The sequence below is a fragment of the Globicephala melas genome, chromosome 19 (assembly GCF_963455315.2).
Source record: "Globicephala melas chromosome 19, mGloMel1.2, whole genome shotgun sequence".
NCBI lineage: Eukaryota > Metazoa > Chordata > Mammalia > Artiodactyla > Delphinidae > Globicephala > Globicephala melas.
The window spans coordinates 31997420-32021422 of record NC_083332.1 but is presented as its reverse complement, the minus strand read 5'-3'; the positions used below and the strand labels follow the sequence as shown (position 1 = coordinate 32021422).

The window sequence follows — 24003 nt, the reverse complement described above, 5'->3', positions numbered from 1 at the left end:
AGGAAATTGTTCAAGCCAGTTCGTAGGATTCCAGAGTCTGAGTTTCGAGAAACCTGAGAATGTGCCCTCTACATCCAGCGCCCCTCTTCCCACAGCTCGCCACGTGTTTGAATCCGAATCCTCGCTCCAGCTGGGCTCTCGGATCCCAGGTTGGGGCCGCTGCATCTTGCAGGAGGGAATTACCTTGCCAGCAGGTGCCAGCTATGGAGGCGCTGACCACATAGGCGTGGCCCCCGGGGAGGACCCGCTGCCGAAGCAGGCGCTGCTACCTAACATCACGAAGCAGGTGCTGCTTCTGAGCATTTATCTGGGGCCTGCCCCCTCTGCTACGGATCTGCGTCATCTCTCCTCCTCCCAACAGGCTCTCAAGGCCAGTGTTGTTAGCTTCTGGTCAGTAACAAGGAAGCTGCGGCTGGGAGAGCTGCTTATCGACATCTTCCTCCATCCCTTCTGCCCTGCAGTTTTTGTCCTGATGGCCAAGGTGAAGACAGCTTCCAGGAAGGAGGCAGCAGGAACGCTGCAGGAGGTAGGTGTGACGTGGGAAAGGGCACAGGTTGAGGATTTGGGCTGTCTTTCAGCGCGAGCTCCGTTCCCCAGGGTGTCTGCCTTAGCTTTGCCCCCAAGGGCCCAGAATCCTCCCTTCCTGCTCGGTGTGCCTCTCAGGAGCCAGACCCCAGGCCCCTAGGCTGTGACGGGGCAGCTCTAGAGAGAACAGAGGTGTCTGAGGTCCCGAGCTCCAGCCCCAGCTGGTCACTAATACCAGGGAGCAGGGGGCTCTTCCCAAACAGCAGCTCAAGTATTTACTTCTCTGCCATGTGGTCCTGACTTTGCCCTTAGCAAGTATGCATTTCCTACACTCAGTTGTGTGTCTACGTTACTACATGATTATACACCCTGCTCTGTTTTATATATAGAATTTACAATCTGTAAAAAGTCGCCATTTTACAGTGTACAATTTAGTAGTTTTTAGTATATTTACAAGATCGTGCAACCATCACCAATAATTCCGGAGCATTTTCATCACCCCCAAAATACACTCTGTCTCTGAATGGAGGTCAGAGTCAAGGTAGACACATCGATGTGGGTCTGGATTACGATGATGATGGTGGTGGTGATACCACTAGCCATCACTGAGCACTTACCTCTGGTCTGAGTGCTTTACCTATTATTTCATTCAATCTGCACCACATCCCAAACAGGTGGCCCTTATTGTTATCCTGCTTTTGTGGATGAGGGAACCGAGGTGCAGAGAGATGGAGCTGGCAGCCCACCATCGCAGGGTCCGACTCCAGGGTGGTGCATGCCCTCCCCCTCCACTGCTTTTAATGGGTCTGTTCCCTGTGGGGTTCGGAAAGCTTTCCCTATGCCTGCCATGGTAGCTGACTCTTTTTTTTTTCAGTTCCTAATTCTTTAATTGTAGTAAAATAGACATAACACATTTATCATTTTAACCTTTTTAATGGATACAATTCAGTGGCATTCACAGTTTTGTGCAACCATCACCACTACCCGTCTCAAGAACTTTTTCATCATCCCAAACAGAAATTCTGTGCCCATTCAAAACTAACTCCCCATTCCCTCCTTTCCCCAGCCTCTAGTAACCTATTCTACATTCAACCTCTACGAAATTGCTTCTTCTAAGTATCTCAGATATGTGGAATCATACAATATCTGTCCTTTTATGTCTGGCTAATTTTCCTTAGCGTAATGTCAAGGTTCATCCATGTGGTAGCATGTATCAGAATCTCATTCCTTTTTATGGCTGAATCATATTCCATTGTGTGTATATGCTATATTTTGTTTATCCGTTCATTGCTGGTAGACAATTGGGTTGTTTCTACCTCTTGGCTATTATGAATAATGCTGCTATGAACATGTGTATACTTGCTTAACTGTTTTCAGTTATTGTGGATATATACCCAGGAGTGGAATTGCAAAGTTACATAGGAATCTAAGTTTAACTTTTTGAGGAGCCGCTGTACTGTTTTCCACAGTGGCTGCACCATTTTCCATTCCCACCAACATTGCGCAAGGGTTCCAATTTCTCTACCACCTTGCCAACACTTTTGCGCCTTTTGATAATAGCCATACTAATGGGTGTGAAGTGGTATCTCTGTGGTTTTGGTTTGTGTTTCCCTAATGACTGATGAATGTTGAGCATGTAGCTTCTCAGGTAACTGACTTATTTTTAAAGGTCACAAAATGGAAAAGAGGGGGTTTTGGGGGGGACGGGGCATTATCTGGGACAAAGGGGGCCAATCTGGTAATGAGCAAGGGCATGCACCTGGGTCGAATCTACCTATTTATTTGCCAGTTTCCTGAGCCAGTGTTCTAGCCTCAGCTGCCTCTCAGAATCACCTGGGGAGATTTCAAAACTACGAAGGCCATTTGTACCCCCAGAGCTTCTGATGTGAGCAGTCCAAGCGGGGCCGGCATCAGTAGTTCCTGACGCTTCCCTTGGTGATTCTCATGGGCAGCCAGGGCTGAGGACCGCAGCTCTAAGCAAACCTCATCAGCAGGCAACACCCGTCACCCTTCCAGCTGGTTTACAAACCTGTGCTCCTCTGAGACTTTTTTTTTTTTGCTTTATTGTGATAAAGCAAATAAAGCTTTATTGTGATATCATTCACATACCACATCGATTTTAGAACATATTCATCACCTCCAAAGGAAACTCCATCACCCTTCAGTCCTGTCCTATCCTCCCAGCTCCTGGCAACCATTAATCTGCTTTCTGTCTCTGTGAATCTGTCTCTTCTGGACATTTCATATAAATGGAATCATACAATATGTGAGACCTTTTGTGTCTGACTTCTTTCATCTAACACAGTGCTTTCAAAGTTTGCCCATGGTGTATTGATAGAATGTTTTGGTGCTGTATTCCTTTTTACAGTTGAGTAATATTCTAGCATATGCCTGTTTATCAGTTGACGGTCATTTGGGTTGTTTCTGTTTCTTGGCTATGGTGAATGGTGCTGCTATGAGCACCGGTGTACAAGTTATCATGTGGACCTTCAAGACTTTTAAGGCACCTCTTACCTGTGTTTTCCCACGGCAGGGGAGGCTCAGCTTTAATATTTCAAGAAAAAAATTAAAACCCCTAAACCCTATGTCTTTTCATTTGAAAAAATTTCACTCTAAGATGTTCACTGCTTTTAGGGGTTTGTTCTGTGCATCTATTGTTTTGTAGCCTTAATCCCACGAAAATCACCTCAAATCCATACCTGAACTTGGGCCAACTCCTCCTTTGGTGTGCTAATTTCCCCTCTTTAGAACTTCAGATAAAGCTCTTGATGGGACTCAAATACCACCCTGGTGATGGTGGCTGCCCTCATCTCATTCCCTCCTCACACCCCATGAGGGCTTGACCCTGTGCCAGGTGCCATAAGCCCTCTGGAGGAGCTAACAGGGGATGTCTGGTAAGGGCGCAGATATGGATAAACCAGAACCCACCTGGTCTCCGGGAGCTCAGTCAAGGGAAGCAAGGAAACCAACTCTGAAATAATTATGCCAATGCATAATTTCAACACTTCCCAAAGTGTGCATGCCAACACTTCCCAAAGTGTGGAGGGCATACCGGTGTGCAGTGGTGTTAGATGGTACATAGACATGGCGTTAGATAACACTGACTCACCAAAGGACAAAGTTATTCCCTTTTCAATTATCTTTTAAGCCTTCAGATAAAGCACAGAGGACGTCTCGGTTTGGTGCTCTCTTCAATCACTTTAAAAGTTGAGCAGACATGAACCCCCCATTTAAAAAAAAAAAAAAGACCCAAGTTTCCAGCTGCGATTGGCAACATCACTTTGCCATCATTGTATTCATTTTACAATTGGCTTCAAATTGACTAGTCTCACTGATTTTCTTCCACTTGCTATTGTGACATAAAATTTACTTTTAAAATAAACATACTCAAATTTAAGTTTTTAAAAAGCGAGTTCATTTGACAGAAAATATCAAGTAAACAGTAGAGCAGGTGGCCAGACGATGTAGCAGGAATTGTGCAGGTGGTACCCAAATAGCCCTAGGAAGTCTCACAGATGTGCTAACGGGATTCAGGAGCCCCCATTTCTGCCTGGGAATGCAGGAGAGAGCATCATACATAAAGCAGTGTGTCATTAAATCACAGAATGATGGCTGATCATTTATAGAGAAGGAGCCTTAGAGGTTAGGTCTCAGCCACAACTTCTGCGGGTGAGGGAAACTGAGGCTCTGAAGCATTGAAGGTCTGGGGTCCCACAGGTGTCAGCAGGGAACCAGCACTGGGCTCCGCAGCTGTGTACCTGCTGCCACAGGTCACATCAGCCACATGCCGTCTCATGCGTATCACAGCTTTGTCGCGTCACGGGATGTTCTCTTTTCCCAGCTGACCCAACAAAATAGTACATTTTGCTTCCAGTAATGTGACTAACAAGAACCACGAATTACATGGTTCTCTCTCTACCACACTGCAAACGTCCATGGATGAGGCTCACTTGTGAAGAATGGTAGAACCTTCTCTTTCTCTCTAGAAGTGAAGCACCATAGCTCCAACTTTTATAATGGGCTGTTGTCCCACTCATTCCAATACTTACAATTTTCCTTTCCAATATGTGGTAAGATTATATTTCCCTGCCCCTGCTGAGTTTGGGGGTAATTTGTTATGCAGCGTAGACAACAGATACACTTGGTATAATGCATCTGACATGCGCCCATCTTGCTGCATGTATTGGCCGTTTGTTCCTTCTTATTGCTGAGTAAATGGCTGTGCCGCAGTTTATCTACCCATTTAGTAGTTGAGGAATATGTGAGTTTTTCCCTCTTTGGAGGCAATTATGAATAAAGACAAAGAAGAGTGATCCTTGACTTCAAAATGCTCTTAACATAAAATGGATTTCTCACTGTGGTCCTCAGACCCTGGGTGATCTGGCTGCCGCTGACCACTCCCGCCTCTTCTCAAGATGCTTCCAGCAGGCTCACCTGATCTGTCAATAGGCCAGGTGTTCCCCTCCACAAAGCCTTGCACTTTCTCTCCTCTTAGCTTTTACCTGACCCTCTGGTAGCTGGCTCTCAGATCCAAGGCCTCCCTCTCCAGCGCCTCCTCTGACACCTCCACCTAAAGTCACCATCCAGTGCATTTCCTTCATATCACCTCTTACAATCTATAATTACTTGTTTGTTTACTTTTTTCTCTTCTCTACTGGGATGTAAATTCTAGGAGAAGAAAGGCTTTGTCCTGCCAAGGTCTTAGCACATATTCTGGTACTTTCTAAGTATTTTCTGATGAAAGATTGTATGAATGAGTAAGTAAGATTGGAAGAGCCTTGTAGGCTCGGCTTATATAAGGCTTGAGAGCCAGGTTACAAAGTTGGCTCTGTGTGTCAGCTGTGGGAAAATAGTGTGGAAAATGGTAACTTGGGAATATTTTCTTCATTCAAAATAAAGTTTTGCTTTCAGTGGGCCATAAAGGAAGCAGGAATTAGTACACACGTATCTTATAGACACTGCCTATCCAATGTGGTGGTTTCCAATTCTGTTAACAGAAGAACACAGGGAAATGGCAGTTAGCATTTAAGAGCTATCTGACTGATTTTACCCCTTGGAATTTCTTAGAATTTAAAGACCTATTATTCCAAAAAATATATAGCCTTGTTTATTTTTCCCTCAGACCAATATTCAAAATTAAACAGGGAATGATGTTATCATTGTGTGTATTCTTTTTTTTTTTATATAAATTTATTTATTTATTTTTGGCTGTGTTGGGTCTTTGTTTCTGTGCGAGGGTTTTCTCTAGTTGTGGCAAGCGGGGGCCACTCTTCATCGCGGTGCACGGGCCTCTCACTGTCGCGGCCTCTCTTGCTGCGGAGCACAGGCTCCAGACGTGCAGGCTCAGTAGTTGTGGCTCACAGGCCCAGTTGCTCCGCGGCATGTGGGATCTTCCCGGACCAGGGCTCGAACCCGTGTCCGCTGCATTGGCAGGCAGACTCTCAACCACTGCGCCACCAAGCCCAATTGTGTGTATTCTTGAACAGAAGGGCATAAAATATATTGATGGGTGTGTATCTCACTTTTACTAGCAGTAACAGTAAGTGTGTAAAGACCCCGAGAATGAGCATATAATACTCTGCTGTATCACACTGAGAGCTGTACATTTATTTTAAATGATGAGCCCTTAAGATAGACTCTTTTGGAATAACAACAAACAGCAGTGATAACGGTTTATTAAAAGATTAATAGACAAACCAGAAAGCACTTGATTTGTCGCTAAGATTTCTGCCTGATTAGCATATCCATCAAAGAGCACACAAAAGGGTTTTTGACTGTCTTAATACAGTGACGTGACATGGTCAGAGTAACCCATTAACAGTATTCCCTGAAACCCGTGATGGAGGTGCTTTCAAGAATTATAGGAAGTTTGGCATTTCTCCCATATAAGTTCACACTCACTTACTTTACACAGCTTTATCAAGGGCCTGCCTTGTGCCCCAGATACTCTGCTAGGACCAGAGTATGGGACCAGCCCTGAGTAAAGAGGGTATGTTCTCTGTCCTCCTAAAGCTTAGTCTACAGTAATGGCAAGGGCAGCCCCAGCCTAGTCCTGGTGGCAGGGACCTCCAAGGCTTTGCTTTGGTTTGGCTTTTTCATAATCTCTCATGGATTTTCTCATTGAAGCCAAGCGTGGCTCGCTAGGCTTCTGAAACCAGGAAGTATCACAGAGGCTTCTCGGAAGGATCAGTCTAGCACTGAGTAACTCTTGAAAAGTATGTAGCTCAGGGCCCATCACTACCCACGGGCCAGTGGTTGGCTAAGTGATGGGAGGACCCAGTGGATGGGAGTCAAAGCAAAATAACCTCTTAGGCAATTAGCATGTGACAGGAGAAGTGTCTTACTGCTACTCAAGTGTCTTATTACTAATCAATTTGGCCTTTCCAAATGTGTTTTCTCCCTAGGAGGCTGGAGGCATCAGTCTTCCTTAGGGAGAGAGGGGAGGTCACAATTGTTTACAGAAGGAAGCAAGAGAAAGATTCATCCTCAGGGTCTGACATTCAAAAATAGTTTTGCATGGCCAGCCAGACTTGTCTTGGGAAGATTTTCTGGGTTGTTTTATCTTTTCAGTTAGCTTATCAAGAGACAAGCTTAGAAGTGGCAGTGTTTGGCGATCTCCCAGTGTGGAGAGGACATCCCTATGGGCCTTGGGATGTGCGACCTATTGCCCTGGGGCAGGAGAACATGAGGCAGAAATGTGGCTGCCAAACGTGTTCTTCAGGGACCCACAGCACGAATTCATTTTACATTTTTTTAATTGAAGTATAGTTGATTTTCAATGTTGTGTTACTTTCAGGTGTACAGCAAAGTGATTCAGTTATACATATACATATATACACATAGATATGTATATACTTTTTCACATTCTTTTCCCTTATAGATGATTACAAAATATTGAGTAGAGTTCCCTTTGCTATACTTGTTGTTTATCTATTTTATATATAGTAGTGTGTTTATCTATTTTATATATAGTAGTGTATATATGTTAATCCCAAACCCCTAATTTATCCCACCCCCCAACTTTCTCCTTTGGTAACCATAAGTTTGCTCTCTATGTCTGTGGGTCTGGTTCTGTTTCATAAAGAAGTTCATTTGTGTCATTTTTTTTAGATTCCACAAAAAAGCGATATCGTATGGTATTTGTCTTTCTCAGTCTGACTTCACTCAGTATGGTAATCTCTAGGTCCATCCCTGTTGCTGCAAATGGCATTATTTCATTCTTTTTTGTGGCTGAGTAGTATTCCGCTGTATATATATATACCACATTTCTTTATCCATTCATCTGTCAGTGGACATCTAGGTTGCTTCCATGTCCTGGCTATTGTAAATAGTGCTGCAATGAACATTGGGGTGCATGTATCTTTTCAAATTAGAGTTTTCTACAGATATATGTCCAGTAGTGGGATTGCAGGATCATATGGTAGTTCTATTTTTAGTTTTTTAAGGAACCTCCATACCGTTCTCCATAGTGGCCGTACCACTTTACATTCCCACCAACAATATAGGATGGTTCCTTTTTCTCCACACCCTCTTCAGCATTTATTATTTGTAGACCTTTTTTTAACATCTTTATTGGAATATAATTGCTTTACAATGGAATTTGTAGACTTTTTGATGATGGCCATTCTGACTGGTGTGAGGCGATACCTCATTGTAGTTTTGATTTGCATTTCTCTACTAATTAGCGATGATGAGCATCTTTTCATTTTACATTTTAACCAGAACACCCATGCGTGCACACACGTTAGCCTTGTTACACGTGGTATTTTCTCACTTTTAAAATTCTGTTTTTGCTTTTTGATTGATGCTGGTCACGACCCACTTATGTTATTTCAAGGACACTGAGGTAGAGGCACTGGCCTTGGCAGGTACGGGAGGGAGAAGGCAGGAGAGACGGAGCAGGGAGGAGAGCAGTCAGATGTGTGTCCTTCTTCCCCTGTTCCATACTTTGGCCTGGAGAGGGACCAGAATGCGAGAAGCCAAAGGAAGAGGTATGTCTGCCCCAGCTCCCCTTAGGACCCTAGAAATGCATCACCTGACTCTGCACCAGCCTGGCTGAGGCCACAGCAAGGGGACATGGGTGGTATGTGGTCAGGCAGAGGACCACACTTTCCCAGAGCTGCCGTCCATTCCATCCCCTCCTGGCGTGGATGCACCAGGAGCTTCCCTCGTCCAGGAGGGGCAAGGAGGTGCCACAGCAGCAGATGAGAGGCCTACTTAGGCCAGAAGGCAGGCTCTACCTGCCCAAGATGATGCTGTCGGGGGAGACTGAGCAGACCGAGGGAGACCAGATCTCCAGTTCCTACACTTGAAAACGCCAGCCAGGTGAGCAGAAGCCAGTGGTCAAGGGACACCTTCAGAGAGACACAGACACTCAAGACACCTGCCACAGCCCATGCCATTCACTCAAGTGCCACCTGGGAGAGGAGCCAGCTGGGCAGGTGGAAGACTAAGAAGTCAAGAGGCCCAAATTCTTTTCTCAACACAGGCAGGAAACTACCTAGAGAAGTTGTTAGAATCATCACGTTAGGCGGGACTTCATTTAGTCTTTCCCCCACTCTTGCTTTGCACCAAATGTGGCTTCACAAAGACTAGATATTTTCTACGTTAAAGAAACTATGTTGAGGGGATATATGTATATGTATAGCTGATTCACTTTGCTGTACAGTAGAAACTAACACAACATTGTAAAGCAACTATACTCCAAGAAAGATTAAAAAGAAAAAAGAAAGGAACTATGTTGTACTACTCAGTCATAAAAGAGAACAAAATTTTGCCATTTGCAGCAACATGGGTGAACTTGGAGGGCATTATGCTCAGAGAAATAAGTCAGACAGAGAAACGCAAATACTGGATGATCTCACTTATGTCTTAAAGACATACAACAAACCAGTGAACATAACAAAAAAGCCGACTCACAGGTATTGAGAACTAGGGGTTACAGTGGGGAGGCGGAGGGTGGAGGGGCAGTACATAAGTAGGGGCCTAAGAGATACAAATTATTATGTATAAAATAAGCTACAAGGATACATTGTACAACACCGGGAATACAGCCAATATTTGATAATAACTCTAAATGGACTATAGCCTTCAAAAATTGTGAATCACTATATTGTACACCTGTAACTTAAAGAATACTGTACTATGGGCTTCCCTGGTGGCACAGTGGTTGAGAGTCTGCCTGCCGATGCAGGGGACACGGGTTCGTGCCCCGGTCCGGGAAGATCCCACATGCCGCGGAGCGGCTGGGCCCGTGAGCCATGGCCGCCAAGCCTGCGCGTCCGGAGCCTGTGCTCCGCAACGGGAGAGGCCACAACAGTGAGAGGCCCGCGTACCGCAAAAAAAAAAAAAAAAAAAAAAAGAATACTATACTTCAATAAATATAAATTAATTTTTCTTAAAAAAAGAATCTATGTTCGATGCCCATGTGAGCCAGTAAACATGGCAACAACCCAGCTACTTGTGGGAAGTGAAATCTCCCCCATATGTTGCCCTGAGTCAGCCAGCAGAGCGCCGCTAAAATGTTTACAAACTGGCTGGTGGAGGGGGAGCCCCGATTTAAAGAGTTTACCAACTTCTGCAGTGGAAAGACTCCACCAATTTCAAGCTGCCGGCGAGGTCATTTGATGGTGAGCCTGAGCCATCAGGATGTCTGTCCTCCTGTCTAAGCTGCCCAGACCTGTGCATCTGCCCATGTGACCAAGGGCTGGATAAACTTTCCAGCAACAAACACTCCCTTCTCTGGACACACAGGCTTAACCTCGCTCTATGGAGAGATGATGCGCTACCCCATGTCAATAGCCCCTCCATTTAGCAGATGTCCGTTTTCTTCTCTTCCAAGAAAAGTTCAGAGTCCATCCAGGCACCCACCCACCTACCCAGCCACCCAGCCAGGAAGCTCTTGCTGGAACCAGACGGGCTGACAGAATCAGAGCAAACCACCCCCTGGAGGGCGCTCCAGAGGTCATCGCAGCCAGCCCCCTGCCTCCAGGCAGGTCTCCTGTAAATCGTCCTCGACAGAGCCTGCCTCGTTTGGGGCCCTTTGCTCAGAGCGCCCTGAGCAGCCGAGTAAAGTTTTGTGCTGACTCTGTGGGGCCCCGTCGGTGGCAAAGCGCGTCGCCAGCTCATAAGGGAATCATTAGCGGAACACAGCCGTGTACGAGGGCCCGAAGGCCTGTGGCAATTAATCACCTCTCCTCCCCGGCAGCCCCAGCTGTCTCAGATGCAGCCATCCTCCAGGTAGCCCTTTAATTGTCCCCGGAGAAGGTAGGTGGGTGAGGGGCCACCTGAGCTAACGTTAGCCCAGCAATCTTCCCAAATAAAAAAAAAAAATTTTTTTAGAGTATTCAAATATCTCTCACTTACTTTCCAGAGTCTGTTATTGGTATAAAGGTTGAAGCTCAGGCAGCTTAACTGTTATGTGGAATGACCTTTAGTTTTAATATTAATATATTATCGTAAAGTCTGCGAATCATGAATGCAATTTTGGTATTCATATAAAATGCCATACGCTGAACCCACTGCAACTTTTTTTCCCCCTCCCGTCCTCCAGCAGGCTGCAAACTGGGTGAATTAATATGCGTCATCTTCTTCTGCCCTTTATTTACTTAGAGAGGGTGGCCGGGCAACTTTATCAAGAGTAACATTATCAAGAGCTTTTCTGCAAGCTTCTTTATCATATTCACATCCGCGTCTGCTCGACACTTGTCAGTGTCAATCAAATCGCAATAATACGCAGATGATTTGCTCATTTGGTTTAATAAAATCTTTCTGCTTATTTGCGCTGTCTCCATTACACCACATAATTGCTGTGCCGCGGAGGTGAAAGGCAGCCAGTTGCCTGGGGGATAAGAGGAGACGATTGCTCTATGAAGGATTTGTTTCTTTGCCTCTGTCTCTCCCCAGTCACTCATATTCCTAAAATTAATATTGTATTTGAATCCGGCTCTGCTATTCTTATGCAGCCTAACATTGTTATTACTTATTATTTGGATGTGAAGTCATTTATTTTTAGTTTTATGTCCAAGCTGTCAAGCTAAATTTCATTGTGAACTGCCACATACAATTTTTAACTGCCATTTAAAACGAGATTCCAGCTCTAAATTATGGAGTGAGCTTGTTCAAAGGGCTGGCCTGACAGCAAGTGCATTAAGAAGCCTCGATTTCCTTGCAAATCAAAGGGGCTCCCGGTGATTATTTTGGTGGAAAGGAAAGCGCACAGCCTGAGTACTTCCCGATCACCTCGATGGTGGCTGGACACCCAGGTGGGTGTGTAGAGCAGAGTCTCCTGGGTACCTGCCCTGGAGAGATGCGGTAGGGCCCCGGGTGGCCGGCAGAGGCAGGTTTGCAGGGAGGACGCCCCAGCTGAAGCCATGGAGTGACTTGATGTGGGGCTGGGGGCTGCTGTGTAACCCCTGAAGAGGCAGGACTCTGCCAGGCTGTGGCAGAGGAGAAGCCACCGTTAAAGCTGTGCACGCGTATGCTTTGGTACTTCCGCAGAGGACACCGTTTTTCACGGAGCACAAACGTGCGTTGGGCAGCTTTATCTGGCCGATGTAGCTAGAGCCTGGTCACGTGGGCAGCTGTCATCCTCAGGACTGTATTCCCCTCTGCACGTGCCCGTGTTCAGTATTAACGGTTAGGAAGGAACAAACTGCCCACGAATAGCCTCGCAAGGGCGAGCACTTCTTAAGCCCCTACGGTTGGTGCTTTAGGTGACTCTGCTCATTAAATGTCCGTGAAGACAGCATCTGGGATAAGTATCATGTTTGTCCTGCTGATAAAATTGAAGGTGCTGAGGTGTATGGCGGCTGTGATGATGAAGGCTCTGGAAGCAGCAGGTCTAGCCCACAGCGGGGCAAAAGAAGGGGCTTTGCCAGGAGGAGGCCCGAGGGCAAGCAGTGCTGGGAGAAAGAGGCAGCTGCCATCAGCTGCTCTGGGACCACAGCCTTCCCACCAGGTCGCCACCAAGGACCTGGGCTTTCTTTGTCCTCCACGAAGGTCCAGCATTCAGGGAAGCCAGGTGTAGACCAGCCCCAGGGGAGAGCAAGCCATCGCCCCAGTCAGTAGCACTTGAAGGTTCAAAGGCAAGGCTGGCACTCCAACAGGCTTTATCTGCCCTTTGTTAAAAAGTTTCAGGGGCTTCCCTGTTGGTGCAGTGGTTGAGAGTCCGTCTGCCGATGCAGGGGACACGGGCTCGTACCCCGGTCCGGGAAGATCCCACGTGCCGTGGAGCGGCTGGGCCCGTGAGCCATGGCCGCTGAGCCTGCGCGTCTGGAGCCTGTGCTCCGCAATGGGAGAGGCCACAACAGTGAGAGACCCGCGTACCGCAAAAAAAAAAAAAAAAAAAAAAGTTTCAGTGCTTAGAAATAGACCCAAAAGATCCTGACCCTGCATTGGTCCCTGCTAAGCTGGGCCGTCCCAGCCGGACCATGCACAGCCCTAGCCACTCTGATGCCCATCCCAGGTTTCAAGTCACACTGCAAGGAGAGAAGAGGGAGCGTTTGAGTCCCTCCTCCCTCTCCTCTTGGTTGATCTCCCTAGTCTCTAATATTAAAAGTGTCTTAATTCTAAACACACACACTTTGTCTTGGGTGATGCCTCCCGTTTATGAAATACAGCACATTTGCAGAGGACAGAGATGCTGCAGTCGACGGGGAAGGGCCGAGAGGGGGTTGCCCCGCAGGAGAGGGTACTGGTGACTTTCCTGCTCCTCCATCCTTCCCTCCTTTGGTGTGGCAAAGAGGCTGGTGTTCTTTTCACACATCACAGTGGGGGTCTTTAAGGGAGCTTCTAGTCCAACCCCTGGCCCTGCCCCATGATCCAGGCCCTCCTTCCTGCCTGAGCACCTCTCAGGCTGTGGTTTTTGTAGGTGAGTCATGGTACCTTATATATTGTGAATCTTCCACAGATGTGCCACCAGCTTTATCTATTTTTAAATAAATTTATTGAACTGTAATTCACGTATCATACAGTCCTCCCATTAAAGTGTCCTCTTTAATGATTTTAGTATATTCAGAGTTGTGCAGCCATCACCATAGTCAGTTTGAGAATTTTGTCATCGTCTGAGAAAGAGTCTTCGTACCTTTAAGCCTTCACCTCCGGAGGTTCCCCGCTCCCTAAGCAACCACTAATCTACTTCATTTTTCTATAGATTTGCCTGTTCTGGCCATTGTAGATGTGTGGAATCATATACCATGTGGTCCTTTGTGACTGGCTTCCTTCACTTGGCATAACGGTTTCAAGCTTCATCAAATCGTAGTGTGTATCAGTACTGCATTCCTTTCTAGGACCAAATAATGCTCCACTGTAGGAACAGACCACATTTTGTTCATCATTCATTCATTCAAGGGAACGTGGGTTGTTTCCATCTTTAGCTATTGGAGATAGTGCTGCCATGAACATCCGTGTACAAGTTTCTGTTGGAATACTCGTTTTCAATTCTTCTGAATACATGTAACCCTAGGAGTAGAATCACCGGGTCATCGCCACCAACTTTTGATCTCTCTCTCTCTCTCTCTCTTTCTCTCTCTCTCTCCCTCTCTCTCTCTCTATATATGTATATATATTTTTTTTTTTTTTTTTTTTGCGGTACGCGGGCCTCTCACTGTTGTGGCCTCTCCCGTTGCGGAGCACAGACTCCGGACGCACAGGCTCAGTGGCCATGGCTTATGGGCCCAGCCGCTCCGCGTCATGTGGGATCTTCCCGGACTGGGGCACGAACCCGTGTCCCCTGCATCGACAAGTGGACTCTCAACCACTGCGCCACCCGGGAAGCCCTTGATCAATATTTAAAATTAATCTTGTCCACGGTGATTCATACGTCAATTGTATCCTTCCCTCCTTTTTCAAACTCCTCCCCCACTCAATGACAAATTCCATCGGCAAGAACACATGGAGTCGGCCGTGTATGTTTTACTAAAGGTTGTGTACACAGAGCAAGGAAGGGGCCACTGTAAACACCCGCAGTGCTTGATGAACAAAAGTCTCCATTTGGCCTCCTTGTTCTTATTCTCTCTCCTCTCGTCTCTCCAAGCCTTCCTCCATCCATCTTTGTTTTCTCCCCTCATTCTGCTCCTTTCATATGCATGTGAGCTCATACTCAGCTCCTTCAAGCCTGCTGCCCACATGAACTTAATGTTCTCTGTAAGCAGAGAACAGGCCATTGAAGGATTGATGGCCTTACAACGACGAGGAGGCTAAGCCTGAACTCAGTGAACAAGATTCTTCAGTTACTGGGATCCACTCTCCCTAGAAAACAACGAGAGAGACAGTATGCGTCCCAGCACATTATAACTGCCGATAGACCCTATCCCTCTCCACCCTGTCTCCTGGGTTCGGCTTTCTACAGGGTCCAAGTTTTATGCAGAGGTCTCCAACCAGTGACCCCTAGGGTGGGTGGATCAAACCCTCAATGTTTGAGCGTTTTTAAACCTTCTGCTTTTAAAATTAGGAGATCTCTTGTGTGTGTGTGTGTGTGTGTGTGTTTGCATATATAAACAATGGAATATTACTCAGCCATAAAAAAGAATGAAATAATGCCATTTACAACAGTGTGGGTGGACCTAGAGATTATCATACTAAGTGAAGTAAGCCAGACAGAGAAAGACAAATATCATATGATATCACTTATATGTGGAATCTAAAATATGACAAAATTGAATTTATTTACAAAACAGAACTGGACTCACAGACATAGAGAACAGACTTGAGATTACCAAAGGGAAAAGGGGTGGGGGGGAGGGGTAAATTAGGAGTTTGGGATTAGCATATACACACCACTACATGTAAAATAGATAACCAACAAGTACCTACTTTAAAGCACAGAGAACTATACTCAATATCTTGTAATAACCTATAAGGGAATAGAATCTGAAAAAGAATATATGTGTATGACTGAATCACTTTGCTGTACACCTGAAACTAATACAACATTGTAAATCAACTATACTTCAGTAGGGACTTCCCTGGTGGTTCAGTGGTTGAGACTCCGCACTCCCAATGTAAGGGGCCTGGGTTCAATCCCTGGTCGGAACTAGAACCTGCATGCCACAACTAAAAAAGATCCTGCATGCCACAACTAAAGATCCCGCATGCCACAACTAAGACCCAGTGTAGCCATTTAAATAAATAAGTAAATATTTTTAAAAACTATACTTCAATAAAAGATTTCTAAATGAAAGGAAAAAAATAAAGTTAGGAGATCTCCCGTTTTAAAAAATATCCAGATTTCCAGTTTCTCTGAAAAATCGGAAGTCCTGACGATGGTAAAGGCTGTCCTTGCCTGGCAGCAGTAGGGAGAGCTGGGCAGGGGTTGCCCCTTAGGCTGGGCCTCTACCTCACCCCAGCCTGAGCCTGGCTCAAGTGCCTCACTTCTGTGTCCCATCCAGTCTCTGTGGATTTCTGGCCAATGCTCTACAGCAGGGGTCCCTAACCCCCAGGCCACGGACTGGTTCCAGTCCGTGGCCTGTTAGGAACGGGACTGCAGAGCAGGAGGTGAGCAGCGGGCGAGCGAGCGAAGCTTCATCTGTATTTAGAGCCGCTCCCCATCGCTCACATAACCACCTGAGCTCCCCCTCCTGTCAGATCAGCGGCGGCATTAGATTCTAATAGGAGTGGGAACCCTACTGTGAACTGCGCATGTGAGGGATCTGAGTTGTGCGCTCCTTATGAGAATCTAATGCCTGATGATCTGAGATGGAGCCGAGGTGGTCCCATCACCCCCAGATGGGACCATCTAATTGCAGGAAAACAAGTTCAGGGTTCCCACTGAATCTGCATTATGGCAAGTTGCATAATTATTTCATTATATGTTACAATGTAATGATAATAGAAATTAAGTGCACAATAAATGTAATGCGCTTGAATCATTCCAAAACCATCCCCCTGCCGCTGGCCCGTGGAACAATTGTCTTCCGTGAAACTGGTCCCTGGTGCCAAAAAGGTTGGGGACCGCTGCTCTACAGTATCCTTAATGCAGCACCAAAAAGAGTAGATATTAGGAATATACAGGACTCTGCCTGCTGAGTGTGGTCAGGGCGATCGATGGTGATGTAGGTGATGTACAGGTGACCAGCGTGATAAGCAGGGATGCAGCTTAAGTCCGTCACGGTTGCTGCTGAGAATTCTGTCTTTAGACAGTGAAACACAAATTCAAGGAGGTTGACACTCACTGCCCAGACAGCCGAGCAAGTGGATGATTCATCATTCAACACATATTTATTGAGCATCTACTATGTGTCAGGCACTGTTCTAAATTCTGGGGACATAGCCATGAGGAAAACAGACAAATATCTCTGCCCTTGTGGAGTGGATATCCATGAGCAGGAAACAGATAATATACAAGACAGATCAGTAAAACACATGGTTTAGTAGATGGTGAGAAGGGCAATGGCCAAGCAGGGGAAAGGAGGGTGTTGGTGGACATGGGGGGAGAAGGGTTGCGATTGTAGATAAAGTGGCCAGGGTAGACCTCACTGAGGAGGTGACATTTGAGTAAAGCCCTGAAGGAAGTGAGGGGGTGAGCCATACAGTTATCTGGAAGAAGAACTTTCCAGGCAGAGGAAAGGGCAAGTGCAAAGGCCCTGTGCTTGGTAGATCTGAGGAAGAGCAAGGAGGCTGCCATGGCTGGAGCAGCACAGGCGAGGGGGGAGAACGCTAGGAGGCGAGGTCACAGTGATGGGGTGAGGACAGGCGATGGTCTAAGTCTTAAGGGACCCTGCAAGGACTTTGGATTTTACTCTGAGATGGGAAAGCGTCAAGAGTTTGAGTCAGAAGAGTGACATGGTCTGAGTTAGATTTTAACAGGATCACATTGGCTGTGTTTGCAGAGCAAACGGGGAGAGATCGATTAGGAGGCATTGCCAACAGCCCAGGCGAACAGTAAGAGTGGCGTCAGCCAGGATAGACCAGGTTAATGGTGAGAAGCGGTTGGATTCAGCATACAGTTGAAGCAGGGGCGACCCAGACGTGCTGACAGGTGAGAGGTGGGCTGACTGTAAGGTTCTGACCATTTACAACAGGAGAAGCCCGTGGAGGACTCGTGTGTCACAGTAGATGAGATGACCGCATCTGGGTAAAGACGCAGAGTAGGCATTTGGTGGCAGGAGTCTGTAGTTCAGGCACAGAGATCCAGGCTGGAGACTCAGATTGGGAGGCACCAGTGTGTCAACTGGATGAGGTCACCAAGCGAGTGAGTGTGGAAGAAGACAGGAGGTCCCGGGCCTGAGGCCAGGGACACATGGCAAAACCAGCAAAGAAGGCAGCATCAGGCCAGTTGCCAGTGGGGTTAGAAGTTGTTCCGCATCTGGATCACTTTTACAGGGAGGAAATTTGGGTGGAAAAGTTCTGCTGACTTATTAACATGACTGAAATACAGAATGTTCTCTCAACTGCTCTGGTGCCAAATCTATAGCTTAAATTTATTTATTTATTTATCTATTTATTTATTTATCATAGGAAATATAGTTACATGGTTCAGATTCAAAAAGCAGAGTGAAAAGGCTCCCTCTTACCCTTGCCCCTCAGCCACTTGACTCCTTACCCAGAGCCCCCCAGGTCCCCAGTTTCTTTTTTTTTAAATAAATTTATTTATTTTATTCATTCATTTTTTTATTTTTGGCTGCGTTGGGTCTTCGTTGCTGAGCACGGGCTTCTCTCTAGTTGTGGAGAGCAGGGGCTACTCTTCGTTGCGGTGCACAGGCTTCTCATTGCGGTGGCTTCTCTTGTTGTGGAGCACAGGCTCTAGGCATGTGGACTTCAGTAGTTGTGGCACGCAGGCTTCAGTAGTTGTGGCTCGCGAGCTCTAGAGCACAGGCTCAGTAGTTGTGGCGCACGGGCTTAGTTGCTCTGTGGCATGTGGGATCTTCCTGGACCAGGGCTCAAACTCGTGTCTCCTGCATTGGCAGGTGGATTCTTAACCACTGTTCCACTAGGGAAGTCCAGTCCCCAGTTTCTTGTACCTTCCTTCTGAGAGCTTCTTAGCATATACAAGCATCAGTGTGTCCATGTGGACACCCACTTCTCCCTTTGCTCATTTTTACACAAATGGTATCATAGGTCTATTGTTCTTCATTTAGTGTATCTTGAAGATTGTTCCATATTAGTACATAAAGAACTTCATGATTCTTTTTATTTCTGTAGTATTTCCTTTTCTGGATGTACTGTCATTTGTCTAACCAGGCCCCCAGTCAGGGACTTTTACATTGTTTCCAATCTTTTTCCGCAATTAATAACCTTATATGCTTGGAATTTTGCACCCGTGTGAACATAAATCTTTTGGGTAAATTCCTGGATGTGGAATTGTTAGGTCAAAGGGCACATGCATTTGGATTTCTAATAGATATTGCCAAAGGTGGTATCAATTTAAGCTCCTACAAGCCGTATATATGAGAGTGTTGGACACGTTTTCCAACAGTCTGTAAGCAAATTGTTCAATCTTTTCCAGTCTGAGTTTTTAAAAATGGACTTTTAGTTTGCATTTCTCTTAGTACAGGTGAGATTGCCTGTGGCTCTCAACACAGCCCCCAGAAATGTCACTCAGCAGAAGAATTATATGAGCAAAGTCTGTATTTGGTGTCCTTTCCTTTGCTTGGCCTCTTCCAAAGGTCCAAGCTGCTCTGGGCCCCTTTGCCCAGGAGGAAATAACTCAAGAAACTTATTCCCTCAAGGGTTTTAGTGACTAGAAGTGGGATTGTCCCTGAAATGATTTACTTTCAGAACAGTAATCAAGGAGCCATACTTACCAAAAAAGGATGTCTGGTCCATAGTGGCATTGGAGGCTCTGTGCTATTCATTCATTCATTATTCAACTCAGCCACTATTGACCGAGAGCCTGGAATGAATGTATGAGGCACTGGGGCTGGACTCTGAGGACATGAGAAAGTTGGGATCACCACACTTAAGGAAGCTTATGTCCTAGCAGGAGCCCAGACGAAAACTAGGCAAACAAATGAGGATTTTAGGAAGTAGTGAATTCTGCAAAAAAAGATAAAATAGGATGCTGTAACAGTGAGTGAAGAGGATAAGGTCAGAGAAGGCCTCTGGGGAGGTGACATCTCAGCTGAGGCCTGAAGAAGGATCTGGGGAAGGAGCTTTCCACGCAGAGGAGACAGGCTATCCAGGGAACATCTGAGGAGTAGGTGTAAGGCTCGTGGGCTGACGCAGAGCAGGTGAAAGGGGGAGAAATGCCAGCTGACGGTGGAGAGGTGAGCCCCCGAGGCCACAGTGAAGGACTGCATTGTCTCTTGTTGCAGTTTAAAGAGTAAGGAGGGTTTTTAGCAATGGTGCACTGGTAAATGGGCAACAGTCAGCTGGGCGTGTGGGCTGATTTGTACTGTTGGCAGATTTCAATGGTGGAAATACTCCCATCATGACCAATTTCAAGCTACTAAAGCGAGGTCCCTGGACCCGAGGCTGGGAAGAGCTGTGTGTCCAAAAGACCATCCGTTGGGTGAAAATGATAACTCTTTGCATCTCAGGATTCATTTTATTGAAAGTACTAAAGGGCATTTTACAAAACAAAACATTCCAAGCTGGAAAGAAGGGGCCCCAGCGCACCGCTGGTTTAAGCTGGGAAGTGAGATGCTTTGATCCATGTCAAGATCATGCCGGCTGCCCTATGGACCTTTTGGAGTCCCTGAAATCACACATGCCTACACGCCACCTTTGCTACAGGGCCAAGCCGATCACTTCCTCACATTTCCTTCTTCCATCCCACCTTCCTTTTCTGCTAAGGTGCCTTACGTCTTTTTGTTGTTGTTGTTGAGCTTAGAAAATTAGATATTTCCAACAGGGTCTAAGAATATACACTTCTGAAATTACAGATTTCAAAGACAATGACAGTTTATCTTAATGCTGTGTAAAACTAGTATATCCACTTGTATAAAACTAGTTATTCACACTTTCACTTCATTCTACTGACAAGAAAAGTATTGAATATTCCTTGTGAAGATGGCAAGGGAATTTTTGGCCTGTTTCAGCCATATCCACAGAGCAGTACATAAGCAGATATTACTTGGCAATAAACACTGAGTTTAGATTCTTTTTCTAATCAATCTTTTTAAATAGAAGTGTAGCTGATTTCCAGTGTTGTGTTAATTTCTGCTGTACAGCAAAGTGATTCAGTTATATATATATATTCTTTTTTATATTCTGTTCCGTTATGGTTTATTACAGGATATTGAATATAGTTCTCTGTGCTATACAGTAAGACCTTGTTGTTTATCCATTCTATATAGAAAAGCTAGCCTTAGGTCTTAATTTTATTTCAGCAGTGGATTTCATCTTTTTTTTTGGAGGCTGATTCATTCCAGGGCCAAAAGCTACTTCTCTTTAACTATTGTGTGGAGAAAGTCCAGAGCAGAAGAGAAAGCCCTTTCTGACTTTCCATGTTGATTTCCCTCCTGCCGTACGCACAGATATTGGTTCAGTGTGGCCCGATGTGGGATGCTACCCACCCCCTCGCCCCCGCTCCTGGAGCCATCAGATCCTCCTCTAAACAGTAGCTGACTGCCTCTGTGCTTGGAATATCATGTGTGGGGATGGAGAAGCTCATTTCTCTTTCATTTCTATGTCTAATTTCAGGAGGGGGTGAAAAATGTAAACAATTTTATGATGTCTCGCCATCCTTAAAATTCTGAAATTACTTTGGTCTTTGTTGGTCAGTATATAAATTAATTTTCACTTGAAGAAACATCATTTTTAATGCCTTTCGCTCTGGCCTGGCCTCATCCCACGGTCCAATTACCGAGGTAACTATCACCAGCAAGGAGACCATGGGGGCCATAGATCAGAAATTGTTTATCAGACTTGCAGGCATCGATTTATTCGAGCTACCTGACACAGTTGGTCATATTTTATTCTCCCAGATCTTCTCTCTCAAATTGATTTTTCAGAAAGTTTTTAATACAGGTTTATTCATCTGGCTAATCCATTTATCTTCAGTTCCACCTGTAAAGTCAGGAAAATCTCTGGGGTGATCTGTGAAAGGAAAGAGACATTCTCTCTCTGCTTCGCTCGCCACCTCTCACCCTCTCTGCCCCTTCTCTGCACTCACACTGCACATACGTTGCACACACGTGCCCGGGCACGCACACTCCACCAGGCTTACACACCACCACACGTGCCGCTGATGAGCTGGGAGACACTAAACCTCACTTCCTAGGTCCCCATTTCTTCTGCAAAATCGGAGGATTGCACTATTTTATCTTTAAAGTCCTTTCTGATTTGAGATCTTTAACACCGACAAGCTGAGAGCTGGGAGGGGCGAGGGAATTGAAACCAGTCTTCTTGGTTCCCAGTGTGGGAAGCAGAGGCTCCTCCTGCAAGAGAGGGAACCCATGTCCCAGCTGATAGTGACAATCATGGCAGGATAGTGCTGGGGATGGACTTCTTGACCACAGCTCCACCAGCCCCAACTTCCCTGCAGCCGAGGGTTATTTTTCACTTTCTCAGGAGCAGAAAGACTCTAAGTTGTAGAAGCACAAAGACCTTTCTCTGGGGACACTCAGGCAAGTGGCCACGTTGTCAGGTGTCCTGTCGTTGCCAGAGCAAGGGGTTGGGTGGAGAGACACGAATACGAAGCAGCGTGTCTTGGAAAATAATACAAATGACATGTGAGGATGTAGGCAGCTGTGGGTGCTCTCAGGAAGGGCTGACCATGGAAGAATCTGAAGCACGGCTCCAACTCTGCCAGGCTCCTGCAAGGGTGGGTGTGCCAGAAAACACCTCTGAGCCTGGAGTCCCCAACCTTCAGTTGGTCAAGCTGCAAAGTGACGAACTTGTGGACACAGCTCAGCTAAAGCAGCAGCTGGGCCTGAATTATGCAGAAATCATGTGTGACGCTCCACCTAGGGTCCTCTGGAGCCAGGATGTATGTGGTCTGTCCTGATCCTGTTTCAGATGGGGTTGCTCCTTTGACGCACGGCCCTGCCCCTTCCTCTACTGTTGGGTGGGCTTCTTGGGTGTGTAGTTAGCAAAAGGGAGGGGACAAGCAGAAGTATTTGCTGTCACTGGAAAATCCTCAGTGTCTAACTAATAAGAACCTGTTGTATAGCACAGGGAACTCTACTCAATAATGGCCTTAATGGGAAAAGAATAACTCTACTCAATAATGGCCTTAATGGGAAAAGAATCTAAAAAAGAGTGGGTATATGTATGACTGATTCACTTTACTGTACACCTGAAATTAACACAACATTGTAAATCAACTCTACTCCAATAAAACTTAAAAGAAAAAAAAAAAAGAAAATCTCAGTGTCTCCGAGACTGTCAAGCCAAACCAAGGGGTTTATTGCGACCACTGTTTTGTGCTGAGATCCATGTCTTTCATGTCCCCTTTTCACAACATGCAGTCAGCTGTCTCCTGTGTAAGCAGAGATAAGGGTAGTGATCTACCCAACCAGAGGAAGGCTCTGGCAGGTGGAGGCCTCCCTCCGGATTCACTAAATTTCGCCCAGGCACCACTGTGCTCCCATTCACTCCTCCCAAGCACAGACTCTGAGAGAACCGTTCATCGAGATTCTCCCTCAGACCTGGAAGAGGTGACAGAACTGAAGGAAAATGTGGATAGATGCACAGAAGGCCACAGCTGATGGACAGATCCTCTTATTCTTTTTTTTTTCATCTTTATTGGAGTACAATTGCTTTACAATGGTGTGTTAGTTTCTGCTTTATAACAAAGTGAATCAGTTATACATATACATATGTTCCCATATCTCCTCCCTCTTGTGTCTCCCTCTCACCCTCCCTATCCCACCCCTCTAGGTGGTCAAAAAGCACCGAGCTGATCTCCCCGTGCTATGCGGCTGCTTCCCACTAGCTATCTATTTTATGTTTGGTAGTGTATATATGTCCATGCCACTCTCACTTTGTCACAGCTTACCCTTCCCCCTCCCCATATCCTCAAGTCCATTCTCTAGTAGGTCTGTGTCTTTATTCCTGTCTTACCCCTAGGTCCTTCATGACATTTTTTTCCCTTAGATTCCATATATATGTGTTAGCATACAGTACCTGTCTTTCTCTTTCTGACTTACTTCACTCTGTATGACAGACTCTAGGTCAATCCACCTCACTACAAATAACTCAATTTCATTTCTTTTTATGACTGAGTAATATTCCATTGTATATATGTGCCACATCTTCTTCATCCATTCATCCGATAATGGGCACTTAGGTTGCTTCCATTGCCTGGCTATTGTAAATAGAGCTGCAGTGAACATTTTGGTACATGACTTTTTTTGAATTTTGGTTTTCTCAGGGTATATGCCCAGTAGTGGGATTGCTGGGTCATATGGTAGTTCTATTTGTAGTTTTTTAAGGAACCTCCATAATGTTCTCCACAGTGGCTATACCAATTCACATTCCCATCAGCAGTGCAAGAGGGTTCCCTTTTCTCCACACCCTCTCTAGCATTTATTGTTTCTAGATTTTTTGATGATGGCCATTCTGACCGGTGTGAGATGATATTTCATTGTAGTT

At 45.8% G+C, this 24003-nt stretch overlaps 1 protein-coding gene across 1 annotated transcript in view; it reads left to right on the top strand.

Annotated features, from left to right (window-relative positions):
• Positions 1 to 413: 413 nt before the first annotated feature.
• Positions 414 to 24003, top strand: part of AKTIP (AKT interacting protein) — a 58988-nt gene continuing 35398 nt past the window's right edge. Inside the window, exon 1 of the mRNA XM_060288382.2 lies at positions 414 to 526. The gene's annotated coding sequence lies outside the window, so the exon portion shown is untranslated. The remainder of the gene's footprint in view (positions 527 to 24003) is intronic.